A 7,531-nucleotide genomic window follows, 5' to 3' on the forward strand; every position below is an offset into this window, starting at 1 on the left:
AGGCGGCATTAGACAATAAACATCTTGCTCTTTCAAAAAAGTTCTATTCATCCTCTCTGCCATTCCATTCTGGTGGCGTGCCCGGTATCCGATTAATGCGGCAATTCCACATTGCGCCACGAAACTCTTGGAAAGGTCCATAGGTATACTTTCGATTACCATTGTCGGACCGTAATGTCTTTACCTTCACATGCGTGCGATTCTCAACCCTTGCCTTCCACTTCTTAAATGTCTCAAACACTTCATCTTTCGATTTCATCATATACACCCACACATAGCGAGTATGATCATCAATGAATGAGACATAATAGCGGTTACCTCCCTTGGAAGCCACCACGGAGGGTCCCCAAACATCCAGTATGCACATAATCAAGGATGCACGATTTGTCGTGTGCTTGCTTGACTTGAACTTGACTCTGCTTGACTGCTTCCCATAGGCCTTGATGCTCCACGGGGAACCCCATACTTGGCTTCTTCAAGTTCTTCAAGAACCACCGCTTGCGCAACTTCGGACAAACCGCTTTTCACTCATATGCCCTAAACGCGTATGCCACATCTTTATTGCACTTTCGAATCATTACTACATGCACCCATTTGCTACATCGCTTATCACCGTACTACCAATCGAGTATACAAGGTTCCATATTTTTGACCCTTCATAACAATTAAAGAGCCATTAACAATATTTAGGACTCCACCTTCAGCCCACAAACTTGTGGCCTTTGGAATCAAAGGTACCAAGAGAAATAAGACTTTTCTTTAGCTTCGGGGAACATGTCTCACATCGGTTTAGAGTCCTCACTACACCATCATACATCTTGACCCGTATAGTTCCAATTCCTACCGTCTTACAAAAACAACGTCATTACCCGTTAAAACGGAACCACCATCAATGCTCTCATAAAGAAGTAAACCACTTTCTATTCGGGCACATATGATAGGAACATCCGAATCAAGAATCCACCTCTCGGTCGTATAGTCTTGTGTGGACACACAAAGACCTAACTCATCCTCTTGAGCTTGAAGCATAATTTGCCTCAAATTTTGCCTTACCTTTCTTCGACCATCTCTCTTGTTCTCTTTCTTGGGGTGGGGACAATTACTTGCGTAATGTCCTTTTTCATTGCAATTGTAGCCTTTACATGTTTTAAAGGCTTCTTTGACTTGGACCTAGAATTATCATTACTTGAATAATTACGTTGGGGCGAATTTCCTCTTGCCACTAGCCCCTCGACTTGCATCAATGCTATTCTCTACCGCGTGTCTTCTTCATTAACTCATAAGAAAGAAGAGCACTCGAACTTCGTCAAGATCGGCGACTTCTCGTTCATGAATGTAGTCATTAGATGCTCGTAGCTTTCGGCAAGGAGAATATTAAACATGCCGCTTGATCCTCATCATCCATCTTCATACCAACATTCAAAATAATCCGCTAGGCGTCGTGCCGGACTTCACTCCGTGCTCTTGCATCGTTGAACCATCGACCATCATAATATGCCGATAAAGACGACTTCTTAAGGTACATCTTGTTCGTCATGCTCTTGGTCATATACATAGACTCTAGTTTGAGCCAAATACCGCGGTATTATTTTCTCCCATCACACTATACATGACCTCATTAGCAAGACATAACCGGATTGATGAACAAGCCCGAAGATCGAACTCTTCCCAATCATCATTACTCATACTTTCGCGCGCCGATTTAATCCCGCTTCAAAGCCTTGTGCAAACCTTGTTGGATGAGGATGTCGCTTTACTTGGACTTGCCAAATCCCAAAGTTATTCTTCCCATTAAACTTCTACTTCAAACCTTGCGTTTGACATCTTGGGAGCCCATCTTTCAAGTTACACACAATAACCCAAAAGAAAAAGCGGTTTCACCTCGAATTTAATCGAACACCTTGTCTACACAAATTTTTTGTACTAAACTCAAAATCCTAGTCGTATACCCGGCTCGATACCAATTGTTGTGAATAATTAAGCTGCGGAAACAACGTTACCCACACCAAACGGATCAATCCTACACAAAGATTGATCTTTCTCGATAGACAAGACTTGACACCCTCCAAGCAATATCCCAACACTTCCGATATCAAATAACAAGCATATGAAATAAAACAATCAATGTAAAAGAAGAACAAACCACAAGGCGAGATATATATGCGTGGTTCGACGAATTTGCCTACTTCCACATTCGCGAGTTCCAAGCTTTACTAGATGTCCCGATGGCGATTACAAGTCTCTCTCAATTCACTCACAAAGAATGAACACTTTCAACTCACAAAAATTGTTCTCTTGTAATCACTCTTTTCTTGGTTTTGGAAAAGTTAGTTTTTCCAAAAAAAGCTGATTTTGTTTTATACCAAAAACCAAAAATCGCGATTCTTGTAATGGAGGCCCGAGAAAAAACTGAAGGGTTACTCTGGCCTTGCGCCATACGTATTAAAGTCATGGCCTTGGTAGCGCTTCTTTGAGCTTGGCTAAATCAAATCGGAGTAGTGGCCTGAAGTCGCCGCCACTGAAGCTTGGCGCGGCTCGGCCGTGAAAAACGAAATTTTCTCTACACTTTGTTTTCATCTTGCTTGGGCTGATCAATGGAGCTCAGTTACAAAAACCAAACTTACCTCCTTCTCCACCAAAGCTTCCGATTATTGGAAACCTTCACCAGCTAAGCACACTTGTACATAGGTCTCTTCGAGATCTGTCAGACAAGTATGGCCCCATTATGCTCCTGCACTTTGGTGGTTCACCAACTCTTGTAGTTTCATCCAAAGAGTGGCCAAAAGTGATTATGAAGACTTGTGACATTACCTTTGCAAACAGACCTCACACCACTGCAACCAAGTTATTTTTTTATGGTTCGCACACCGTATGGTGAATATTGGAGACAAGTAAGAAAGATTTCTGTATTTGAACTCTAGAGTATCAAGAGGGTGCAGTCCTTCAGTTTCATAAGGGAAGAAGAAATCACCAATATGATCGAAAAGATATCTTGTTCGTGTTCAAAGGGAGCTACAATCAACTTAAGCGACATGTTGCTTGGTCTGTCCAATGACAGTCTCGAGCGAGGTGCGCTCTTGGCAGGAAACATGAAAAAAAAAGCGGTAAAAACAAATTCGGAGACTTGTCCCGCGAATTGGAGCACCTTTTGGGAGCTTTTGGCTTTGGAGATTTTTGTTTCCGTGGTTGGGATGGATGGACGCACTACTCACTGGCTTGATTGGGAGGATTAAGAAGGTTTCAAGAGACTTGGATACTTTCTTGGACCAAATCATCAGCGGCATGTGAAGCCAATGAAACAGGACGGTTCAGTCGACAAAAGTGATTTTGTGGATATTTTACTCTATGTTCAAAAGAACAATATCCTGGACTCCAAATTCATCCAAGAGAACATCAAAGCATTAATAGTGGTACGGTATCTTTCTACCCTGGTTTTCTCCCTCTTTTATGCTTCTGACAAGGTTTTTGTATTTCTAACAATGCATATAGTCAAACATCTCAACTTTCTTTTTTGGTCACTCTAGAAATTAATCATTACTAATAGGTTGTTTCTCCTTTACAGGACATGTTTGTCGGTGGAACTGATACAACATCAACAACCATACAATGGGCAATTGTCGAAAGGAAAGTAGGTGGAATGAGGTACTTCTAGTAATGGTGTACTTTGAATAGATTTGGTGTTAGGCTTGAGGCCTTAGAACTTGTGTTTTTGTCGAACCTCTTTCTAATGACTATACTCTTAGGGAAGGTATGTATGAGGATGATACCTCAGGAACTCCATATGTAACAAGTTGATTATCAATAAAACAGGTGGGGTCAGCCTTAACCCCAGCTTAACTTTTCAAAAAAAAAAAAAAAAAAATCCGAACATTATAAAAGAAGTGCAGGAGGAAGCAAGAAGAGTGATGGTAAGAAACATAAGCTGGATGAAGAGGACATTCAAGAAATGAACTACTTAAAATCTATTGTGAAAGAGACTCAGAGAATATATCCCCCACTTCCTTTATTGGTTCCCCGCGAGTCCTCTACAGCCACTAACTTGAAAGGCTACCGTGTCCCCTCCAAAACAAGAGTCTATATCAACACGTGGGCAATTCAAAGGGATCGGGAAGTTTGGAACAACCCAAAGGAGTTCGAGTTCAGTCCAGAGAGATTTTGCAGTGACAATATAGTTGATCTTGAAGGCCAAGACTATGAATACTTTCCCTTTAGCTCCGGAAGAAGGGGTTGCCCTGGGATGTCACTTGGCCTGGTCGTCAGTGAGATTGTCATTGCAAACCTTTTATACTGGTTTGATTGGGAGTTGCCTGGTGGTGCCAACAAGGAGGACCTAGACATGACTGAATATTTCGGGCTTGTTGTGACTAAGAAGATTCCTCTTCATCTTGTTCCCACATGTCATTGTTTTCAGGTAACTTGCTAATAATGCGCACTATATATATATATTACTGTACTATGTTCTGAACTGCAATTGGAGTAGCTTTGATCTTTGGTATTTGTTAAACAATAAAACCAAATGAAAACAAAAATTTAAGCAAAACTGTAAAACACAAGAAAACAAGCACTGAAGAAAGGCAACTACAAAACAAGATCAATTACAATTTTGTACTAATTTAATTACTAAAACTTAATAGAGCAACAACTCTCTTATGGTTCTTGGGTGTAATATGTTCTTATACTGGTACAACACAGTGACACAAGAAGTAATGATGATCTCTTATGTTTGAAATTATTTTACAGGTACAAGGTAAAGTGGAAGTTTCTTACGTATACAGCTTTCTCCTCCATGTTTATGTCAGCCGTATTGATTCCACTAGGCAGTTTCCAATCAAAACAATAAAGAAGGTTTGCCAAACCCAATTCTACGTACTGGTGCAATTCCCATACTCATTCCAGGACAGGTCCTTCTACCTGACCCAGAGGGTAAGAATTCAAAATGTTGTCCTTTGAAATCAATAGAGCTTTATCCTTAAGCCTTTCTGGGATGAACTCTTCAGGGTTTTTCCAATAATCACCGCTTTTTCCAATTGCCCACACATTCACTAGGACTCTTGTTTTCGGGTATATATATCGTATCCATTGATTTTACAATGGTTTATACATTCTTGTGGTACCAACAAAGGAGCTACTGAGCTACAGGGTGCAATCTTAGGTCTCTTTTACTACCATTTTGACATACTGAAGTTGATTGATATTGCTTTCTTCGACCTTTCCTTTTTTCCCTACATAGTTTCTGATTTCCTCTTGAACCTTCTTCATGGCTTCAGGGTTTCTAGCTAGCTCTGTCATCACCATTCGCCCAGACCATTGTCAAAGCACTAGTCTCTACCCTGGCAAGAAATATGTTCTGATATTTATTACAAACAATGCAAACGAAAAAAATTAGTATATTGAAACACATACCTTGTGGTAATTATAGAAATAGAAATGAACTAAAGGAAGGCTTACCATGAGAATCCCTTTGATATGACTAATAGTAAGTGGCGTTGTATACCAGATTGAGTCCTTTGCAATCTAAGCAAGACATCTATAAAATAATGTCTTTCTTCTCTGGTTTTATCCTCTCAGGATCAAGATGCTTGTCGATTATTTTGGTAGAAGGTGTCGAATGCATGAAATAACTTTTCGAGCTTTGTATTGAATCCGTTTAACTCATTATTGTAAACTATCTCATTGTGAATTTGTGATCTATAGGTTTAATGAACTAACTATAGAAATGGTTTTCAAGAGCAACTGGCCGGTGCTGGCAAATTCAAACGTCTCAAGAAGAATAAAGGGTTAAGTAGTATTAACCCCACTAGACGAGCCAATTAGTATTTCTTTTTTTGTGTGTGTAGGGAATTGAGTTGACTGTGTGTTTTTTTGTGTAGGGGGAGACCCTAATTTCCCATATAGGGGGAATTACTAATAGGTGGGTAATACTACTTAACCCAAGAATAAATAACATCATAGTGTAGGCGTGTAGCATAGAGAAGAAAATACAGTATCATTATATAACTAACAAACATCGGTACACCAGAATATCAGATGTTTGGATAAGAAAACATTGCATTGTGCATATGCGGAGAAGAATCTCATAGGTGGAAGACTACATGTATAATTTTATGCCAAAATCCCAAAACATTGAGAAATGTAAACTACTCGGATCTTATTTGGGTCAGCCTAAATATGGACCAGTAATATGACTCAGTGTACTGTACACATGCTGATTCAAAATTTCTAGTGGAACAGGCCCTGGACGGCTGGACCATATATTCCCAAAAGTTGTCTGTTTGGGTGATAACTCACACAAACACACCAATGATCTTGTTGGAGAGGTTGATAGAGAGTGAAAGAGACTGTACCACCAATGGCTGCCTACGTATCCAAATTGTTCTCTGGAATCAAGTCTCAAAAATGCATGTAGTTCTTTGTTTGAAATTATTGTTGAGTATTTATAGGAATCTTATTGCTTAAAATACCATTTCCTTATTTGATGAGATATTTTCCTCTTTGTATGAAATCTTTTCCAAAGCTTCATATGGAAAAAATCCCTTGACATATCTCCGGACCTGCTATATATAACTTGGGTACCATATTAGTGGGCAGTGTCATTGCTCCAATAGGAGGCATGCCCAAATGCCACACTAGTAGGCAAGCGGAACTGCCACAGTAGCAGGCAAGCAAGCCTGCCTCACTAGTAGGCAAGCGATGCCACAGTAGCGGGCAAACAAGCACGCCTCACTAGTAGGCAAGCGGGACTGCCACAGTAGTGGGCAAGCAAGCACACCTCATTAGTGGGCGGCTCTTATAGTAGTACCCAATGATGGTCGTTCGTAGGGGTATGAGTACACTGGTACATACACCACCCCCTCTTCGTCGGATGGAATTCATTCCTTGCGGCGAAGAATAAACATAAATGTTCTTGCAAAAAGAATGGAGCGATTGTGATTGAAATATCTGCGATGCAAGTGCATGACAAAGGCGATAGTAGCAACCCCGCTTGGCATGACATCCGGTAATGCTACTTTGTGGTATTGATGCCAAAAAGTCGTGGAGTGGGCAAAGCAAGCCGCCTCATTAATTGGGCTCTCTTATAGTAGTACCCAATGATGGTCGTTCGTAGGGGTACAACTTTTTGGTGCATGGAGAGAGGTGTTGAAAACGCAAATCCCATGACTTTTTGGTGCATGGAGAGGTGTTGAAAACGCAAACTCCACAACTTTCTGGTGCATGAGGCAAGATGTTGCATACGCAAACCCCACGACTTCTTGATGCATAGAGTAAGGTTTTGCAAGCGCAAAACTCCACGACTTTTTGATGCGTAGAGTAAGGTTTTGCAAACGCAAACTCCACGATTTTTTGATGCGTGGAGTAAGATTTTGCAAACGCAACCTCCACGACTTTTTGATGCGTGGAGTAGGGTTTTGCAAACGCAACCTCCACGACGTTGTGATGCGTGGAGTAGGATTTTGCAAATGCAAACTCCACAACTTTTTGATGCGTGGAGTAGGGTTTGCAAACGCAAACTCCACGACTTTTTGATGCGTGG

The 7,531-nt window shown here is 40.8% G+C and overlaps 1 long non-coding RNA gene and 1 pseudogene across 1 annotated transcript; one reads left to right on the forward strand and one right to left on the reverse strand.

Annotated features, from left to right (window-relative positions):
* Positions 1-2,450: 2,450 nt before the first annotated feature.
* On the forward strand, positions 2,451-4,423 carry LOC147482925 (phenylacetaldehyde oxime monooxygenase CYP71AN24-like; annotated as a pseudogene).
* Positions 4,424-4,601: 178 nt separating this feature from the next.
* LOC147482926 (uncharacterized) lies at positions 4,602-6,092 on the reverse strand. The gene is made up of 2 exons (XR_015205701.1): positions 5,449-6,092; positions 4,602-5,347 (listed from the first exon to the last, which is right to left on the reverse strand). It is a non-coding gene; the product is annotated as an uncharacterized LOC147482926 (long non-coding RNA).
* Between the last annotated feature and the right edge of the window lie 1,439 nt (positions 6,093-7,531).

The sequence above is a fragment of the Coptis chinensis genome, chromosome 8 (assembly GCF_015680905.1).
Source record: "Coptis chinensis isolate HL-2020 chromosome 8, ASM1568090v1, whole genome shotgun sequence".
Lineage (NCBI taxonomy): Eukaryota > Viridiplantae > Streptophyta > Magnoliopsida > Ranunculales > Ranunculaceae > Coptis > Coptis chinensis.